Source organism: Leiobunum rupestre, chromosome 6 (genome assembly GCF_980474605.1).
Source record: "Leiobunum rupestre chromosome 6, qqLeiRupe1.1.hap1, whole genome shotgun sequence".
NCBI lineage: Eukaryota > Metazoa > Arthropoda > Arachnida > Opiliones > Sclerosomatidae > Leiobunum > Leiobunum rupestre.
This window is the reverse complement of record NC_143389.1, coordinates 29628445-29650727: the sequence shown is the minus strand read 5'-3', so window position 1 is coordinate 29650727 and position 22283 is coordinate 29628445.

The window sequence follows — 22283 nt, the reverse complement described above, 5'->3', positions numbered from 1 at the left end:
CCGGCGGAGTGGCCGTAACGCTAGTGAAGGGGATTTGATTTGAGCTACCCCCCGCGGCTTGGGCTTCACGCAATATTTTTACTTCGGATCTCAATTGTCTAAGCTCCGAGAATAACGTAGCTATATCTTGTCTCGTAAGTAATGGGGCATCCTCGTCGCTATCCCCCTCTACGTTCTCGGAACCCCTTGCACTATCCTGATTCTTAGGCATTGTTCTATTCTGTAAACGAATTAATCTAGATTGATTCTGATAGTCTTTTAGGCACGTCTCGCAAGACTGAAATTTACCCAAATCGGGCGCGCAATTAGGGTGTACGCCGTTCATACGACATAAAACAAAATAAGTAAAAAGGAAACCAAACGCTCCAAAAACAGAAGGAAAAAAAAAAAAATCTTTTAGAAGTTTAAAATTATAACCTATCGTGAAATATGAATGATTCTATAGGCAGGTGTGCGAAGAGAAAAAAAAAAAATATCTTCAAAGCTAATACAATAGACCCCTTGACGGAATGCGAGAGAGAGAGAGGAACGAGCTTTTTGGACACGCACCCCCCCTGGACCGGACGGACCCCCAGTAATGCAACAATCTTTTGGTTGCCTTAGTGAGAATTAGCTCGAGCGACCAACTTACTAGGCATTGTTGACATTTTAAAATAAATAAACGATTTTAACTAAGGTAATAAGAAATTAAATTTAAAGACAGGATTTCTAATTTAAGGATTAAACATTAATTTTAATATCAAAACAGAACTTCACTAATAAAATGGTAAATGACAAAATAAACAAATCCTAGAACCCTAACCAATTAATACTTTTAAACTAGCTAACTTATAATCTAACCCCCAGGAATATTCCTTTCGTTAATTTACTTTAAATGGCCAATATTGATTTAGTTAATTTTAATTTAATGGGTTAACCCTTGATCGCGTCGCTAATACAAACTAGATAATTACGTTTAATAATTCCTTATGGAATGCTTACTACTACAGAGCTCCTTATGGAGATGTATAAAATTTAAATTAACAATATGTTAATTAACGTAACCTCCTAACTGAGTGGTATCACTCGTTGAGGTACTAATTGTAGCGCGCTTAAATTGCTATGCGGGTTACCGCCACAATAAAGTTCTACTCATCGTTTTAGTTCGGTGGCTCCAGCCTCAGAGTTTGCGGAGTCCACTGTTGTTCAAGACCTCGTTGATGGCTTGGTTTCGATGCGGCGACGGCTTACGCTGAAGATGGTGCACATTTCTCGCTTTAACGTCGCGAACTCGACTTGACAAATTATTTGTAAAAAGTACCGCACACGGACATTGTTGATTAGTTGGCTTTACGGGCCGAGGACTTCAGAGTCGAACTCTTTACTCGTTGAGCGGTGATCTCGTTCTCCTTCCTCATCAGTTTTTTTTAGTCGCCCTCCAAAGTTCGGAATCGTGGCCGACTGAATATTGACGCCAGTGACGTCAAACGATATTTCGTTGGAAACGGAAATATTTCCACTCTCAACAATATATTCACAAAGCGGGGTAAACCCCTTCTAAAAACCCTAACCGCGACAATACCGCGGTGCTAAGATGTTTAACCATGACAGGAAATCGCCTAGGTTGGAAGCTCGGAGGATATTGATGGGACCCCCCATGGTCCTTGCCCCAAACCTCTCTCTCTTCGAAAATAGGCTTACTATATATTTACAAATGTTAAATTTAAATGCATTTATTATTATTATTGTAATTAATTGGATAGACCATAAAAGGTCGTTACAAACCACACTAAGAAAATAAATATAAATTTTGAATTAAATCCAGCTCCAAAATCCATTTATCTGGCAGATTGTCGTGTTGAAATGCCAAATTTTGGTAAATTTCTTCAGTCAAACAGGGTTTTGAATAAACATTGACACTAGCAATTGATTAACAAATCAATAAACTTGATAAATTTGTGATATAAATAAGCCTGGCAGCTCTGTTTTGTTAACCATACTAAGAAAATAAATATAAATTTTGAAAAATTCTTAAGAATAATGAATATTTCCAGCTCCAAAATCCATTTATCTGGCAGATTGTAGTGTTGAAATGCCAAATTTTGGTAAATTTCTTCAGTCAAACAGGATTTTGAAGATACATTGACAATAGCAATTGATTAACAAATCAATAAACTTGAATAATTATTCATATAAATAAGCCTGGCAGCTCTGTTTTGTTAACCACACTAAGAAAATAAATATAAATTTTGAATTAATTCCAGCTCCAAAATCAATTTATCTAGCAGATTGCCGTGTTGAAATGCCAAATTTTGGTAAATTTCTTCAGTCAAACAGGGTTTTGAAGATACATTGACACTAGCAATTGATTAACAAATCAATAAACTTGAATAATTATTGATATAAATAAGCCTGGCAGCTCTGTTTTGTTAACCACATTAAGAAAATAAATATAAATTTTGAATTAATTCCAGCTCCAAAATACATATATCTGGCAGATTGCCGTGTTGAAATGCCAAATTTTGGTAAATTTCTTCAGTCAAACAGGGTTTTGAAGATACATTGACACTAGCAATTGATTAACAATTCAATAAACTTGAATAATTATTGATATGAATAAGCCTGGCAGCTCTGTTTTGTTAACCACATTAAGAAAATAAATATAAATTTTGAATTAAATCCAGCTCCAAAATCCATTTATCTGGCAGATTGTCGTGTTGAAATGCCAAATTTTGGTAAATTTCTTCAGTCAAACAGGGTTTTGAATAAACATTGACACTAGCAATTGATTAACAAATCAATAAACTTGATAAATTTGTGATATAAATAAGCCTGGCAGCTCTGTTTTGTTAACCATACTAAGAAAATAAATATAAATTTTGAATTAATTCCAGCTCCAAAATCCATTTATCTAGCAGATTGCCGTGTTGAAATGCCAAATTTTGGTAAATTTCTTCAGTCAAACAGGATTTTGAAGATACATTGACACTAGCAATTGATTAACAAATCAATAAACTTGAATAATTATTCATATATATAAGCCTGGCAGCTCTGTTTTGTTAACCACACTAAGAAAATTAATATAAATTTTGAATTAATTCTTAAGAATTATGAATATTTCCAGCTCCAAAATCCATTTATCTGGCAGATTGCCGTGTTGAAATGCCAAATTTTGGTAAATTTCTTCAGTCAAACAGGGTTTTGAAGATACATTGACACTAGCAATTGATTAACAATTCAATAAACTTGAATAACTATTGATATGAATAAGCCTGGCAGCTCTGTTTTGTTAACCACACTAAGAAAATAAATATAAATTTTGAATTAATTCCAGCTCCAAAATCCATTTATCTGGCAGATTGCCGTGTTGAAATGCCAAATTTTGGTAAATTTCTTCAGTCAAACAGGGTTTTGAATAAACATTGCCACTAGCAATTGATTAACAAATCAATAAACTTGATAAATTTGTGATATAAATAAGCCTGGCAGCTCTGTTTTGTTAACCACACTAAGAAAATAAATATAAATTTTGAATTAAATCCAGCTCCAAAATCCATTTATCTGGCAGATTGTCGTGTTGAAATGCCAAATTTTGGTAAATTTCTTCAGTCAAACAGGGTTTTGAATAAACATTGACACTAGCAATTGATTAACAAATCAATAAACTTGATAAATTTGTGATATAGATAAGCCTGGCAGCTCTGTTTTGTTAACCATACTAAGAAAATAAATATAAATTTTGAAAAATTCTTAAGGATAATGAATATTTCCAGCTCCAAAATCCATTTATCTGGCAGATTGTAGTGTTGAAATGCCAAATTTTGGTAAATTTCTTCAGTCAAACAGGATTTTGAAGATACATTGACAATAGCAATTGATTAACAAATCAATAAACTTGAATATTTATTCTTATAAATAAGCCTGGCAGCTCTGTTTTGTTAACCACACTAAGAAAATAAATATAAATTTTGAATTAATTCCAGCTCCAAAATCACTTTATCTAGCAGATTGCCGTGTTTAAATGCCAAATTTTGGTAAATTTCTTCAGTCAAACAGGGTTTTGAAGATACATTGACACTAGCAATTGATTAACAAATCAATAAACTTGAATAATTATTGATATAAATAAGCCTGGCAGCTCTGTTTTGTTAACCACATTAAGAAAATAAATATAAATTTTGAATTAATTCCAGCTCCAAAATACATATATCTGGCAGATTGCCGTGTTGAAATGCCAAATTTTGGTAAATTTATTCAGTCAAACATGGTTTTGAATAAACATTGACACTAGCAATTGATTAACAAATCAATAAACTTGATAAATTTGTGATATAAATAAGCCTGGCAGCTCTGTTTTGTTAACCACACTAAGAAAATAAATATAAATTTTGAATTAATTCCAGCTCCAAAATCCATTTATCTAGCAGATTGCCGTGTTGAAATGCCAAATTTTGGTAAATTTCTTCAGTCAAACATGATTTTGAAGATACATTGACACTAGCAATTGATTAACAAATCAATAAACTTGAATAATTATTCATATATATAAGCCTGGCAGCTCTGTTTTGTTAACCACACTAAGAAAATAAATATAAATTTTGAATTAATTCTTAAGAATTATGAATATTTCCAGCTCCAAAATCCATTTATCTGGCAGATTGCCGTGTTGAAATGCCAAATTTTGGTAAATTTCTTCAGTCAAACAGGGTTTTGAAGATACATTGACACTAGCAATTGATTAACAATTCAATAAACTTGAATAACTATTGATATGAATAAGCCTGGCAGCTCTGTTTTGTTAACCACACTAAGAAAATAAATATAAATTTTGAATTAATTCCAGCTCCAAAATCCATTTATCTGTCAGATTGCCGTGTTGAAATGCCAAATTTTGGTAAATTTCTTCAGTCAAACAGGGTTTTGAATAAACATTGACACTAGCAATTGATTAACAAATCAATAAACTTGATAAATTTGTGATATAAATAAGCCTGGCAGCTCTGTTTTGTTAACCACACTAAGAAAATAAATATAAATTTTAAATTAAATCCAGCTCCAAAATCCATTTATCTGGCAGATTGCCGTGTTGAAATGCCAAATTTTGGTAAATTTCTTCAGTCAAACAGGGTTTTGAAGATACATTGACACTAGCAATTGATTAACAAATCAATAAACTTGAATATTTATTGATATAAATAAGCCTGGCAGCTCTGTTTTGTTAACCACACTAACAAAATAAATATAAATTTTGAATTAATTCTTAAGAATAATGAATATTACCAGCTACAAAATCCATTTATCTGGCAGATTGCCGTGTTGAAATGCCAAATTTTGGTAAATTTCTTCAGTCAAACAGGGTTTTGAATAAACATTGACACTAGCAATTGATTAACAAATCAATAAACTTGATAAATTTGTGATATAAATAAGCCTGGCAGCTCTGTTTTGTTAACCACACTAAGAAAATAAATATAAATTTTGAATTAATTCCAGCTCCAAAATCAATTTATCTAGCAGATTGCCGTGTTGAAATGCCAAATTTTGGTAAATTTCTTCAGTCAAACAGGATTTTGAAGATACATTGACACTAGCAATTGATTAACAATTCAATAAACTTGAATAATTATTGATATGAATAAGCCTGGCAGCTCTGTTTTGTTAACCACATTAAGAAAATAAATATAAATTTTGAATTAATTCCAGCTCCAAAATACATATATCTGGCAGATTGCCGTGTTGAAATGCCAAATTTTGGTAAATTTCTTCAGTCAAACAGGGTTTTGAAGATACATTGACACTAGCAATTGATTAACAATTCAATAAACTTGAATAATTATTGATATGAATAAGCCTGGCAGCTCTGTTTTGTTAACCACATTAAGAAAATAAATATAAATTTTGAATTAATTCCAGCTCCAAAATACATATATCTGGCAGATTGCCGTGTTGAAATGCCAAATTTTGGTAAATTTCTTCAGTCAAACAGGGTTTTGAAGATACATTGACACTAGCAATTGATTAACAAATCAATAAACTTGAATAATTATTGATATAAATAAGCCTGGCAGCTCTGTTTTGTTAACCACAATAAGAAAATAAATATATATTTTGAATTAATTCCAGCTCCAAAATCCATTTATCTGGCAGATTGCCGTGTTGAAATGCCAAATTTTGGTAAATTTCTTCAGTCAAACAGGGTTTTGAATAAACATTGACACTAGCAATTGATTAACAAATCAATAAACTTGATAAATTTGTGATATAAATAAGCCTGGCAGCTCTGTTTTGTTAACCACAGTAAGAAAATAAATATAAATTTTGAATTAATTCCAGCTCCAAAATCCATTTATCTGGCAGATTGCCGTGTTGAAATGCCAAATTTTGGTAAATTTCTTCAGTCAAACAGGGTTTTGAATAAACATTGACACTAGCAATTGATTAACAAATCAATAAACTTGATAAATTTGTGATATAAATAAGCCTGGCAGCTCTGTTTTGTTAACCACACTAAGAAAATAAATATAAATTTTGAATTAAATCCAGCTCCAAAATCCATTTATCTGGCAGATTGTCGTGTTGAAATGCCAAATTTTGGTAAATTTCTTCAGTCAAACAGGATTTTGAAGATACATTGACACTAGCAATTGATTAACAAATCAATAAACTTGAATAATTATTCATATAAATAAGCCTGGCAGCTCTGTTTTGTTAACCACACTAAGAAAATAAATATAAATTTTGAATTAATTCCAGCTCCAAAATCAATTTATCTAGCAGATTGCCGTGTTGAAATGCCAAATTTTGGTAAATTTCTTCAGTCAAACAGGATTTTGAAGATACATTGACACTAGCAATTGATTAACAATTCAATAAACTTGATAAATTTGTGATATAAATAAGCCTGGCAGCTCTGTTTTGTTAACCACACTAAGAAAATAAATATAAATTTTGAATTAAATCCAGCTCCAAAATCCATTTATCTGGCAGATTGTCATGTTGAAATGCCAAATTTTGGTAAATTTCTTCAGTCAAACAGGGTTTTGAATAAACATTGACACTAGCAATTGATTAACAAATCAATAAACTTGATAAATTTGTGATATAAATAAGCCTGGCAGCTCTGTTTTGTTAACCATACTAAGAAAATAAATATAAATTTTGAAAAATTCTTAAGAATAATGAATATTTCCAGCTCCAAAATCCATTTATCTGGCAGATTGTAGTGTTGAAATGCCAAAATTTGGTAAATTTCTTCAGTCAAACAGGATTTTGAAGATACATTGACACTAGCAATTGATTAACAAATCAATAAACTTGAATAATTATTCATATAAATAAGCCTGGCAGCTCTGTTTTGTTAACCACACTAACAAAATAAATATAAATTTTGAATTAATTCTTAAGAATAATGAATATTACCAGCTCCAAAATCCATTTATCTGGCAGATTGCCGTGTTGAAATGCCAAATTTTGGTAAATTTCTTCAGTCAAACAGGGTTTTGAATAAACATTGACACTAGCAATTGATTAACAAATCAATAAACTTGATAAATTTGTGATATAAATAAGCCTGGCAGCTCTGTTTTGTTAACCACACTAAGAAAATAAATATAAATTTTGAATTAAATCCAGCTCCAAAATCCATTTATCTGGCAGATTGTCATGTTGAAATGCCAAATTTTGGTAAATTTCTTCAGTCAAACAGGGTTTTGAATAAACATTGACACTAGCAATTGATTAACAAATCAATAAACTTGATAAATTTGTGATATAAATAAGCCTGGCAGCTCTGTTTTGTTAACCATACTAAGAAAATAAATATAAATTTTGAAAAATTCTTAAGAATAATGAATATTTCCAGCTCCAAAATCCATTTATCTGGCAGATTGTAGTGTTGAAATGCCAAAATTTGGTAAATTTCTTCAGTCAAACAGGATTTTGAAGATACATTGACACTAGCAATTGATTAACAAATCAATAAACTTGAATAATTATTCATATAAATAAGCCTGGCAGCTCTGTTTTGTTAACCACACTAAGAAAATAAATATAAATTTTGAATTAATTCCAGCTCCAAAATCCATTTATCTGGCAGATTGCCGTGTTGAAATGCCAAATTTTGGTAAATTTCTTCAGTCAAACAGGGTTTTGAATAAACATTGACACTAGCAATTGATTAACAAATCAATAAACTTGATAAATTTGTGATATAAATAAGCCTGGCAGCTCTGTTTTGTTAACCACACTAAGAAAATAAATATAAATTTTGAATTAAATCCATTTCCAAAATCCATTTATCTGGCAGATTGTCGTGTTGAAATGCCAAATTTTGGTAAATTTCTTCAGTCAAACAGGATTTTGAAGATACATTGACACTAGCAATTGATTAACAATTCAATAAACTTGAATAATTATTGATATGAATAAGCTTGGCAGCTCTGTTTTGTTAACCACACTAAGAAAATAAATATATATTTTGAATTAAATCCAGCTCCAAAATCCATTTATCTGGCAGATTGCCGTGTTGAAATGCCAAATTTTGGTAAATTTCTTCAGTCAAACAGGGTTTTGAATAAACATTGACACTAGCAATTGATTAACAAATCAATAAACTTGATAAATTTGTGATATAAATAAGCCTGGCAGCTCTGTTTTGTTAACCATACTAAGAAAATAAATATCAATTTTGAAAAATTCTTAAGAATAATGAATATTTCCAGCTCCAAAATCCATTTATCTGGCAGATTGTAGTGTTGAAATGCCAAATTTTGGTAAATTTCTTCAGTCAAACAGGATTTTGAAGATACATTGACACTAGCAATTGATTAACAAATCAATAAACTTGAATAATTATTCATATAAATAAGCCTGGCAGCTCTGTTTTGTTAACCACACTAAGAAAATAAATATAAATTTTGAATTAATTCCAGCTCCAAAATACATATATCTGGCAGATTGCCGTGTTGAAATGCCAAATTTTGGTAAATTTCATCAGTCAAACAGGGTTTTGAAGATACATTGACACTAGCAATTGATTAACAAATCAATAAACTTGAATAATTATTGATATAAATAAGCCTGGCAGCTCTGTTTTGTTAACCACAATAAGAAAATAAATATATATTTTGAATTAATTCCAGCTCCAAAATCCATTTATCTGGCAGATTGCCGTGTTGAAATGCCAAATTTTGGTAAATTTCTTCAGTCAAACAGGGTTTTGAAGATACATTGACACTAGCAATTGATTAACAAATCAATAAACTTGATAAATTTGTGATATAAATAAGCCTGGCAGCTCTGTTTTGTTAACCACACTAACAAAATAAATATAAATTTTGAATTAATTCTTAAGAATAATGAATATTACCAGCTCCAAAATCCATTTATCTGGCAGATTGCCGTGTTGAAATGCCAAATTTTGGTAAATTTCTTCAGTCAAACAGGGTTTTGAATAAACATTGACACTAGCAATTGATTAACAAATCAATAAACTTGATAAATTTGTGATATAAATAAGCCTGGCAGCTCTGTTTTGTTAACCACACTAAGAAAATAAATATAAATTTTGAATTAAATCCAGCTCCAAAATCCATTTATCTGGCAGATTGTCGTGTTGAAATGCCAAATTTTGGTAAATTTCTTCAGTCAAACAGGATTTTGAAGATACATTGACACTAGCAATTGATTAACAATTCAATAAACTTGAATAATTATTGATATGAATAAGCCTGGCAGCTCTGTTTTGTTAACCACACTAAGAAAATAAATATAAATTTTGAATTAAATCCAGCTCCAAAATCCATTTATCTGGCAGATTGCCGTGTTGAAATGCCAAATTTTCATAAATTTCTTCAGTCAAACAGGGTTTTGAAGATACATTGACACTAGCAATTGATTAACAAATCAATAAACTTGAATATTTATTGATATAAATAAGCCTGGCAGCTCTGTTTTGTTAACCACACTAACAAAATAAATATAAATTTTGAATTAATTCTTAAGAATAATGAATATTACCAGCTCCAAAATCCATTTATCTGGCAGATTGCCGTGTTGAAATGCCAAATTTTGGTAAATTTCTTCAGTCAAACAGGGTTTTGAATAAACATTGACACTAGCAATTGATTAACAAATCAATAAACTTGATAAATTTGTGATATAAATTAGCCTGGCAGCTCTGTTTTGTTAACCACACTAAGAAAATAAATATAAATTTTGAATTAAATCCAGCTCCAAAATCCATTTATCTGGCAGATTGCCGTGTTGAAATGCCAAATTTTGGTAAATTTCTTCAGTCAAACAGGGTTTTGAATAAACATTGACACTAGCAATTGATTAACAAATCAATAAACTTGATAAATTTGTGATATAAATAAGCCTGGCAGCTCTGTTTTGTTAACCATACTAAGAAAATAAATATAAATTTTGAAAAATTCTTAAGAATAATGAATATTTGAAGCTCCAAAATCAATTTATCTGGCAGATTGTAGTGTTGAAATGCCAAATTTTGGTAAATTTCTTCAGTCAAACAGGATTTTGAAGATACATTGACACTAGCAATTGATTAACAAATCAATAAACTTGAATAATTATTCATATAAATAAGCCTGGCAGCTCTGTTTTGTTAACCACACTAAGAAAATAAATATAAATTTTGAATTAATTCCAGCTCCAAAATCAATTTATCTAGCAGATTGCCGTGTTGAAATGCCAAATTTTGGTAAATTTCTTCAGTCAAACAGGATTTTGAAGATACATTGACACTAGCAATTGATTAACAATTCAATAAACTTGAATAATTATTGATATGAATAAGCCTGGCAGCTCTGTTTTGTTAACCACATTAAGAAAATAAATATAAATTTTGAATTAATTCCAGCTCCAAAATACATATATCTGGCAGATTGCCGTGTTGAAATGCCAAATTTTGGTAAATTTCTTCAGTCAAACAGGGTTTTGAAGATACATTGACACTAGCAATTGATTAACAATTCAATAAACTTAAATAATTATTGATATGAATAAGCCTGGCAGCTCTGTTTTGTTAACCACATTAAGAAAATAAATATAAATTTTGAATTAATTCCAGCTCCAAAATACATATATCTGGCAGATTGCCGTGTTGAAATGCCAAATTTTGGTAAATTTCTTCAGTCAAACAGGGTTTTGAAGATACATTGACACTAGCAATTGATTAACAAATCAATAAACTTGAATAATTATTGATATAAATAAGCCTGGCAGCTCTGTTTTGTTAACCACAATAAGAAAATAAATATATATTTTGAATTAATTCCAGCTCCAAAATCCATTTATCTGGCAGATTGCCGTGTTGAAATGCCAAATTTTGGTAAATTTCTTCAGTCAAACAGGGTTTTGAAGATACATTGACACTAGCAATTGATTAACAAATCAATAAACTTGAATATTTATTGATATAAATAAGCCTGGCAGCTCTGTTTTGTTAACCACACTAACAAAATAAATATAAATTTTGAATTAATTCTTAAGAATAATGAATATTACCAGCTCCAAAATCCATTTATCTGGCAGATTGCCGTGTTGAAATGCCAAATTTTGGTAAATTTCTTCAGAAAAAACAGGGTTTTGAAGATACATTGACACTAGCAATTGATTAACAAATCAATAAACTTGAATAATTATTGATATAAATAAGCCTGGCAGCTCTGTTTTGTTAACCACAATAAGAAAATAAATATATATTTTGAATTAATTCCAGCTCCAAAATCCATTTATCTGGCAGATTGCCGTGTTGAAATGCCAAATTTTGGTAAATTTCTTCAGTCAAACAGGGTTTTGAAGATACATTGACACTAGCAATTGATTAACAAATCAATAAACTTGAATATTTATTGATATAAATAAGCCTGGCAGCTCTGTTTTGTTAACCACACTAAGAAAATAAATATAAATTTTGAATTAAATCCAGCTCCAAAATCCATTTATCTGGCAGATTGCCGTGTTGAAATGCCAAATTTTGGTAAATTTCTTCAGTCAAACAGGGTTTTGAATAAACATTGACACTAGCAATTGATTAACAAATCAATAAACTTGATAAATTTGTGATATAAATAAGCCTGGCAGCTCTGTTTTGTTAACCATACTAAGAAAATAAATATAAATTTTGAAAAATTCTTAAGAATAATGAATATTTCCAGCTCCAAAATCCATTTATCTGGCAGATTGTAGTGTTGAAATGCCAAATTTTGGTAAATTTCTTCAGTCAAACAGGATTTTGAAGATACATTGACACTAGCAATTGATTAACAAATCAATAAACTTGAATAATTATTCATATAAATAAGCCTGGCAGCTCTGTTTTGTTAACCACACTAAGAAAATAAATATAAATTTTGAATTAATTCCAGCTCCAAAATCAATTTATCTAGCAGATTGCCGTGTTGAAATGCCAAATTTTGGTAAATTTCTTCAGTCAAACAGGATTTTGAAGATACATTGACACTAGCAATTGATTAACAATTCAATAAACTTGAATAATTATTGATATGAATAAGCCTGGCAGCTCTGTTTTGTTAACCACATTAAGAAAATAAATATAAATTTTGAATTAATTCCAGCTCCAAAATACATATATCTGGCAGATTGCCGTGTTGAAATGCCAAATTTTGGTAAATTTCTTCAGTCAAACAGGGTTTTGAAGATACATTGACACTAGCAATTGATTAACAATTCAATAAACTTGAATAATTATTGATATGAATAAGCCTGGCAGCTCTGTTTTGTTAACCACATTAAGAAAATAAATATAAATTTTGAATTAATTCCAGCTCCAAAATACATATATCTGGCAGATTGCCGTGTTGAAATGCCAAATTTTGGTAAATTTCTTCAGTCAAACAGGGTTTTGAAGATACATTGACACTAGCAATTGATTAACAATTCAATAAACTTAAATAATTATTGATATGAATAAGCCTGGCAGCTCTGTTTTGTTAACCACATTAAGAAAATAAATATAAATTTTGAATTAATTCCAGCTCCAAAATACATATATCTGGCAGATTGCCGTGTTGAAATGCCAAATTTTGGTAAATTTCTTCAGTCAAACAGGGTTTTGAAGATACATTGACACTAGCAATTGATTAACAAATCAATAAACTTGAATAATTATTGATATAAATAAGCCTGGCAGCTCTGTTTTGTTAACCACAATAAGAAAATAAATATATATTTTGAATTAATTCCAGCTCCAAAATCCATTTATCTGGCAGATTGCCGTGTTGAAATGCCAAATTTTGGTAAATTTCTTCAGTCAAACAGGGTTTTGAAGATACATTGACACTAGCAATTGATTAACAAATCAATAAACTTGAATATTTATTGATATAAATAAGCCTGGCAGCTCTGTTTTGTTAACCACACTAACAAAATAAATATAAATTTTGAATTAATTCTTAAGAATAATGAATATTACCAGCTCCAAAATCCATTTATCTGGCAGATTGCCGTGTTGAAATGCCAAATTTTGGTAAATTTCTTCAGAAAAAACAGGGTTTTGAAGATACATTGACACTAGCAATTGATTAACAAATCAATAAACTTGAATAATTATTGATATAAATAAGCCTGGCAGCTCTGTTTTGTTAACCACAATAAGAAAATAAATATATATTTTGAATTAATTCCAGCTCCAAAATCCATTTATCTGGCAGATTGCCGTGTTGAAATGCCAAATTTTGGTAAATTTCTTCAGTCAAACAGGGTTTTGAAGATACATTGACACTAGCAATTGATTAACAAATCAATAAACTTGAATATTTATTGATATAAATAAGCCTGGCAGCTCTGTTTTGTTAACCACACTAAGAAAATAAATATAAATTTTGAATTAAATCCAGCTCCAAAATCCATTTATCTGGCAGATTGCCGTGTTGAAATGCCAAATTTTGGTAAATTTCTTCAGTCAAACAGGGTTTTGAATAAACATTGACACTAGCAATTGATTAACAAATCAATAAACTTGATAAATTTGTGATATAAATAAGCCTGGCAGCTCTGTTTTGTTAACCATACTAAGAAAATAAATATAAATTTTGAAAAATTCTTAAGAATAATGAATATTTCCAGCTCCAAAATCCATTTATCTGGCAGATTGTAGTGTTGAAATGCCAAATTTTGGTAAATTTCTTCAGTCAAACAGGATTTTGAAGATACATTGACACTAGCAATTGATTAACAAATCAATAAACTTGAATAATTATTCATATAAATAAGCCTGGCAGCTCTGTTTTGTTAACCACACTAAGAAAATAAATATAAATTTTGAATTAATTCCAGCTCCAAAATCAATTTATCTAGCAGATTGCCGTGTTGAAATGCCAAATTTTGGTAAATTTCTTCAGTCAAACAGGATTTTGAAGATACATTGACACTAGCAATTGATTAACAATTCAATAAACTTGAATAATTATTGATATGAATAAGCCTGGCAGCTCTGTTTTGTTAACCACATTAAGAAAATAAATATAAATTTTGAATTAATTCCAGCTCCAAAATACATATATCTGGCAGATTGCCGTGTTGAAATGCCAAATTTTGGTAAATTTCTTCAGTCAAACAGGGTTTTGAAGATACATTGACACTAGCAATTGATTAACAATTCAATAAACTTGAATAATTATTGATATGAATAAGCCTGGCAGCTCTGTTTTGTTAACCACATTAAGAAAATAAATATAAATTTTGAATTAATTCCAGCTCCAAAATACATATATCTGGCAGATTGCCGTGTTGAAATGCCAAATTTTGGTAAATTTCTTCAGTCAAACAGGGTTTTGAAGATACATTGACACTAGCAATTGATTAACAAATCAATAAACTTGAATAATTATTGATATAAATAAGCCTGGCAGCTCTGTTTTGTTAACCACAATAAGAAAATAAATATATATTTTGAATTCATTCCAGCTCCAAAATCCATTTATCTGGCAGATTGCCGTGTTGAAATGCCAAATTTTGGTAAATTTCTTCAGTCAAACAGGGTTTTGAAGATACATTGACACTAGCAATTGATTAACAAATCAATAAACTTGAATATTTATTGATATAAATAAGCCTGGCAGCTCTGTTTTGTTAACCACACTAACAAAATAAATATAAATTTTGAATTAATTCTTAAGAATAATGAATATTACCAGCTCCAAAATCCATTTATCTGGCAGATTGCCGTGTTGAAATGCCAAATTTTGGTAAATTTCTTCAGTCAAACAGGGTTTTGAAGATACATTGACACTAGCAATTGATTAACAAATCAATAAACTTGAATAATTATTGATATAAATAAGCCTGGCAGCTCTGTTTTGTTAACCACAATAAGAAAATAAATATATATTTTGAATTAATTCCAGCTCCAAAATCCATTTATCTGGCAGATTGCCGTGTTGAAATGCCAAATTTTGGTAAATTTCTTCAGTCAAACAGGGTTTTGAAGATACATTGACACTAGCAATTGATTAACAAATCAATAAACTTGAATATTTATTGATATAAATAAGCCTGGCAGCTCTGTTTTGTTAACCACACCAGCTTTATCGAAATCGAACTGAAGTTTTCTTCTGTATTTTCCAGATTACTTGTCTTCCATACTCCACTTCTAGCGAGTCCGCTGTAATAAAATCTCTACTACTTCATCGAGTTCTATCATATCTCTCGTCTCCTTCTGTATCGTCGGATTCTCCCAATAATCGAACTCGGCGTGTAACGAGAGAAATCGTCAACATAGAGCCAGTGTTAACGCCAGTACAGCGTCATCAAAATATCCTAAAAAACGAGCTTCGCATCTCAGTCACACCAGGATCAACTAACCAACCATCAACGTCGAGTGAATTGTGCACAAAACTTCGCTTCTCGAAATACATTATCTCTGTTTGGGCATCTCTCCAAGCCTTCGGCTATATAAAGAAGCGTCACATCGTCGCCCAGTTAGAGCGCCAGCTTTATCGAAATCGAACTGAAGTTTTCTTCTGTATTTTCCAGATTACTTGTCTTCCATACTCCACTTCTAGCGAGTCCGCTGTAATAAAATCTCTACTACTTCATCGAGTTCTATCATATCTCTCGTCTCCTTCTGTATCGTCGGATTCTCCCAATAATCGAACTCGGCGTGTAACGAGAGAAATCGTCAACATAGAGCCAGTGTTAACGCCAGTACAGCGTCATCAAAATATCCTAAAAAACGAGCTTCGCATCTCAGTCACACCAGGATCAACTAACCAACCATCAACGTCGAGTGAATTGTGCACAAAACTTCGCTTCTCGAAATACATTATCTCTGTTTGGGCATATCTCCAAGCCTTCGGCTATATAAAGAAGCGTCACATCGTCGCCCAGTTAGAGCGCCAGCTTTATCGAAATCGAACTGAAGTTTTCTTCTGTATTTTCCAGGTAAATTGTTGTTTATTTACCCTTTTGTATTGATGTCGCTGGTGCTCTCAGAATTTTGAACTTTACGAACCTTATGATCCTACCTTAGAAAAACTAGTATTATACTCCTACTTAAATATGACCTCAGACACAAATACTGCTTTAATCCTCGAAGAAATTAAAACTCTCCGTAAAGATAACAAAGCTGAATTTGATAAAATCAACGCCTCAAATAAAGTGTTCGCTACGAAACTTGATAAAATCGTTAAAAAAATTAACGAACACGAAGAACGTATCACTACAGTCGAGGACAAAATTGATAAGTTTGAAAACCTTAATAGAGGCTTTGAGACCTTTTCGGAGGCAACGAACGAAAAATTCACAGAAAAAGATAAAGAAATTGCCGTCCTCAAAAATCACATAGACTTATTAGAAATTGATAAAAGGAAATCTAATATAACAATCACTGGTATACCTGAAAAAGCTGATGAAAATAAATTAAACCTAGCTAGTGAAGTTCAAAATATTATACAAGAGATTCTAGGTATCGATATTAGGTTAGGCCCACATCAGGTCTTCAGACGTGGGGAGAAAAGACGCATAATTGTAAAACTCAACGACCCAAATAAGAAAACTGACATTTTGCAACACGCGTATAAACTGAAGGGGTCAAATATATTTATCACCCACGACTATACCACTAGTCAAGAATTTATAAGATACCAATTAAGACAATTTATCAAACAAAAGGGCGGTAAATTCAATACGCAATTTACTATACTTAAGGACGGCATAACTTACTTTTTCGACCGCAACCAGAACTGTGTAGTCCCTAAAAACAAATAATCATCGTATTCTATTTTTCTGTTATATTAGTTTCTTTAAAATTTAAATAAACCACTCATCTCTACCATGAAATTATTGTATTCAAATATTAGTAGCGCCCACGCCAACTTAGATAAATTAGTTGTTAACTTTTATTCACAAAATATCGACATATTCGCCATAAATGAAACTTGGTTCGTTCATGATTACCACCACCATGTTCCGAACTATATTTTCTCAGGGTCCGGCGCTAGGCGGGGAGGCGGAGTCGGCTTTTATATAAAAAATTACTTGTCATTTAATGTTAGAACTGAACTCTGCCTTTTCGATCCCGACATAGAAAGTCACTGCGTTTCTATAGAACCGTCAAACGATATCTTTCTGGTTGTATACAGACCACATTCTGCTAATTTCCAAAAATTCCTTAGTAAATGCGAATTCCTAGTTAGTAATTTAGGAAATGACAATGTAAAGAAAATTATTACAGGGGACTTCAATTATGATTTTAATCATGACACTATATACTCACTATCTATTATAAATATTTTTGAAAGCTACGGTCTTACTAGAAATGTATTCGTCCAAACAAGGCCCGCATCTGGCAAATGCATAGACAATATATTTTCTAATGTAACAGCAATCACAACCGTCTTCTCCGAACTTTTAGTATCGGATCACACGCCTATTCTATTCACTTATGATTCTACGGAAACTCAGACCCCTATAATAATGACTAAAGATCTTTCCCATAATCGTATCGTAGAATTTTCTAATATCATCTCTAAAATTAATTGGGATAATCTTTACACTTTGAAAAACGTTGATGAAGCCTATAATTATTTTAGCGACACCCTACAACAGGCTTACAGCAAAAGTTTTCCCCTTAAAAAAATCAAACTATCGGCCGAATCTTGGATCTCTGGGGACATCTTAGTAATCATAAAACAAAAACGTAAAGCGTATAAACGTTTTAAGCGCCATCCCTTAGCGAATAACCGATCGGAATATATAGCTCTACGGAACCTGGCTAATAACTTAATAAGAAATGCCAGAGCAAACTATATTCGAAACAAACTAGAATCAGCTAAGTCGCTCAAAGAGAAATGGCGTGTGATCAATACGGTGTTAGGTAAACAAAAATCATCGAAGCCAATTCCGAATATACTAAACCCTAACGACCTAAATATACATTTTACCTCAATAGTAAAGAAAACAAATCTTGGCGATAGTCCAATTACCATACAAAAGAATCCAGAAACGTGTGCCCTTTTCTTAACTAATGAGAAGGAAGTTGCAGAAATAATTAGTTCAATACCCCAAAACAGCGCTCCGGGACTTGATGGGTTCCATCCCAAACCTATGAAGTATATCAGTCCTCTTATTCTCGCCCCCTTGGTTTTTCTTATAAATCTTTCGTTCACTATGGGTATCTACCCCGAGAGGCTAAAGAATACGGTTATAACCCCGATCTTCAAAAAGGGTGACGCTAAGTCGGCAAATAATTACCGCCCCATATCTGTGTTGTCTTTCTTTTCCAAAGTGCTGGACAAATGCTATCTAGTAAGATTAAACGCTTTCTGTGAGAAGCACAAACTGCTCTCCGAACACCAGTTTGGCTTCAGGGCCGGGCTTAACACCGAAACAACAATAGCCAGAGTGTACAAATTTATTTTGAATTCCATCGATTCCTCTAAGTACTGTCTGGGCGTGTTTTTAGATTTGGAGAAAGCTTTTGACAGTGTTCCCCACGACAGACTGGTTCGTAAACTTGAATGTCTGGGTATAAGGGGCGTGGCTCTAAAATGGGTTAAAAGCTATCTAAACCAGAGATGGTGTGTTACGAAAGTCAGAAATGTATTATCTGATCCACAGCAAATTAACATCGGTGTGCCCCAGGGATCGGTGCTTTCCCCCCTAATGTTCAACCTGTATATAAATGACCTCGTATCTTCATTACCCTTCGGGTATATGACCTTATACGCCGACGATGCTCTACTGCTTTTAGAGGGCTTCAAGTTGGACTCTTTGATTAGGGCTGGTAACGAAATTTTATTTTGCATAAACGCATGGCTTGAATATAATGGATTAAAATTAAATCGAAGCAAAACTCAGTATATTGTTTTTTCTAATGTCGGCAAAGTAATTCCAGAAAATTTGTGCAATTTAAAAATATTAAGCGATGTTATTACACGAGTATATAGTTACAAATATCTAGGAGTTTGGCTAGATAATAATCTCAATTGGAATGATCAAGTAAAACACGTCTGCAAAAAACTAGCCAGTGCCTCCTATTTAATTTATAAACACAAACTTATATTCCCAAGATCAGTACTATTCCAAATATATTTTAGTTTCTTTTACTCACATGTTAGTTATGCAATAGTAGCCTGGGGTAATACATCCAAAAATAACTTAAATCAACTTCTAATATTACAAAAACGGGCGTTACGCAACATTTATAAAGTCGGTTGGCTACACCCCACAAAAGAACTGTTTGATAAAAGTAAATTGCTAAACATAATCCAAATTTATCATAGTGCTTGTTTAATTTTTATATTTAAAAACCTCAAGGACAGTACTGTTAATCTATTTAAATTAAATAATGGTAATACCATCACAAGAGCTTTATACTATTTAGAACTTCCCCGCTGTTATACAGAAAAAAAAATCTTGTCGGTATTTTATTCTGGTGTAAAACTTTTTAATAAGCTGTATACAAAGTTAAAAGATATTACATCGGTTGCTCTGTTAAAAAAGGTAGTAAAACAGCATATCTTGGATAGCTCTATTGCATAAATGTATTATGTTTATTTTTTATTTTATTTATTTCTTTAATTAACTTAGTAATTCTTAATTGATTTGCAAATTAACTTTCTAACACTTAATCTTTTTGTGTCCGTTGATTTTTTTTTTCTCTTTTTACAAGTCCCTTTTTATTTATTTTTTTGTTTTGTCGGTTTTTTACAATTAAAAGAAGATTGTTACCTTAAATTAAAAGGGCTATAAGTCGCTCATTGACTTGGCCCTAGAATACCTTATGTATAAAAAATATATCAGATTGTTAATAAAACTTGAACTTGAACTTGAACTTGAACTTGATATAAATTTTGAATTAAATCCAGCTCCAAAATCCATTTATCTGGCAGATTGCCGTGTTGAAATGCCAAATTTTGGTAAATTTCTTCAGTCAAACAGGGTTTTGAATAAACATTGACACTAGCAATTGATTAACAAATCAATAAACTTGATAAATTTGTGATATAAATAAGCCTGGCAGCTCTGTTTTGTTAACCACACTAAGAAAATAAATATAAATTTTGAATTAAATCCAGCTCCAAAATCCATTTATCTGGCAGATTGCCGTGTTGAAATGCCAAATTTTGGTAAATTTCTTCAGTCAAACAGGGTTTTGAAGATACATTGACACTAGCAATTGATTAACAAATCAATAAACTTGAATATTTATTGATATAAATAAGCCTGGCAGCTCTGTTTTGTTAACCACACTAACAAAATAAATATAAATTTTGAATTAATTCTTAAGAATAATGAATATTACCAGCTCCAAAATCCATTTATCTGGCAGATTGCCGTGTTGAAATGCCAAATTTTGGTAAATTTCTTCAGTCAAACAGGGTTTTGAATAAACATTGACACTAGCAATTGATTAACAAATCAATAAACTTGATAAATTTGTGATATAAATAAGCCTGGCAGCTCTGTTTTGTTAACCACACTAAGAAAATAAATATAAATTTTGAATTAAATCCAGCTCCAAAATCCATTTATCTGGCAGATTGTCGTGTTGAAATGCCAAATTTTGGTAAATTTCTTCAGTCAAACAGGGTTTTGAATAAACATTGACACTAGCAATTGATTAACAAATCAATAAACTTGATAAATTTGTGATATAAATAAGCCTGGCAGCTCTGTTTTGTTAAAAATACTAAGAAAATAAATATAAATTTTGAAAAATTCTTAAGAATAATGAATATTTCCAGCTCCAAAATCCATTTATCTGGCAGATTGTAGTGTTGAAATGCCAAATTTTGGTAAATTTCTTCAGTCAAACAGGATTTTGAAGATACATTGACACTAGCAATTGATTAACAAATCAATAAACTTGAATAATTATTCATATAAATAAGCCTGGCAGCTCTGTTTTGTTAACCACACTAAGAAAATAAATATAAATTTTGAATTAATTCCAGCTCCAAAATCAATTTATCTAGCAGATTGCCGTGTTGAAATACCAAATTTTGGTAAATTTCTTCAGTCAAACAGGATTTTGAAGATACATTGACACTAGCAATTGATTAACAATTCAATAAACTTGAATAATTATTGATATGAATAAGCCTGGCAGCTCTGTTTTGTTAACCACATTAAGAAAATAAATATAAATTTTGAATTAATTCCAGCTCCAAAATACATATATCTGGCAGATTGCCGTGTTGAAATGCCAAATTTTGGTAAATTTCTTCAGTCAAACAGGATTTTGAAGATACATTGACACTAGCAATTGATTAACAATTCAATAAACTTGAATAATTATTGATATGAATAAGCCTGGCAGCTCTGTTTTGTTAACCACATTAAGAAAATAAATATAAATTTTGAATTAATTCCAGCTCCAAAATACATATATCTGGCAGATTGCCGTGTTGAAATGCCAAATTTTGGTAAATTTCTTCAGTCAAACAGGGTTTTGAAGATACATTGACACTAGCAATTGATTAACAATTCAATAAACTTGAATAATTATTGATATGAATAAGCCTGGCAGCTCTGTTTTGTTAACCACATTAAGAAAATAAATATAAATTTTGAATTAATTCCAGCTCCAAAATACATATATCTGGCAGATTGCCGTGTTGAAATGCCAAATTTTGGTAAATTTCTTCAGTCAAACAGGGTTTTGAAGATACATTGACACTAGCAATTGATTAACAAATCACTAAACTTGAATAATTATTGATATAAATAAGCCTGGCAGCTCTGTTTTGTTAACCACAATAAGAAAATAAATATATATTTTGAATTAATTCCAGCTCCAAAACCCATTTATCAGGCAG